The sequence below is a fragment of the Gekko japonicus genome, unplaced genomic scaffold, assembly GCF_001447785.1.
Source record: "Gekko japonicus isolate JY-2015 unplaced genomic scaffold, Gekko_japonicus_V1.1 scaffold246, whole genome shotgun sequence".
NCBI classification, from domain to species: domain Eukaryota; kingdom Metazoa; phylum Chordata; class Lepidosauria; order Squamata; family Gekkonidae; genus Gekko; species Gekko japonicus.
Window position 1 is genome coordinate 983,535 of NW_015162482.1, and position 206 is coordinate 983,740.

General features: G+C 41.3%; 1 protein-coding gene across 1 annotated transcript in view; it reads right to left on the reverse strand.

The window, feature by feature from the left end:
- The window catches only part of C1QL4 (complement component 1, q subcomponent-like 4), a 35,571-nt gene that overhangs the window by 20,023 nt on the left and 15,342 nt on the right, over positions 1–206 (reverse strand). The window lies entirely within an intron of this gene.

The following is a 206-nucleotide window of genomic DNA, read 5'->3' on the forward strand; positions in this document are numbered from 1 at the left end:
CAATCACCACCATCCCAAAGAAAAAGAAATGCAAGAAAGCAAAGTGGTTGTCTTATGAGGCTTTACAAATAGCAGAGGAAGGAAGGAAAGCGAAAGGCAAAGGCGAAAAGGAAAGATTTACCCAACTGAATGCAGATTTCCAGAGAACAGCAAGGAGTGATAAGGAGGCCTTCCTGAATGAACAGTGCAAAGTAATAGAAGAAAAC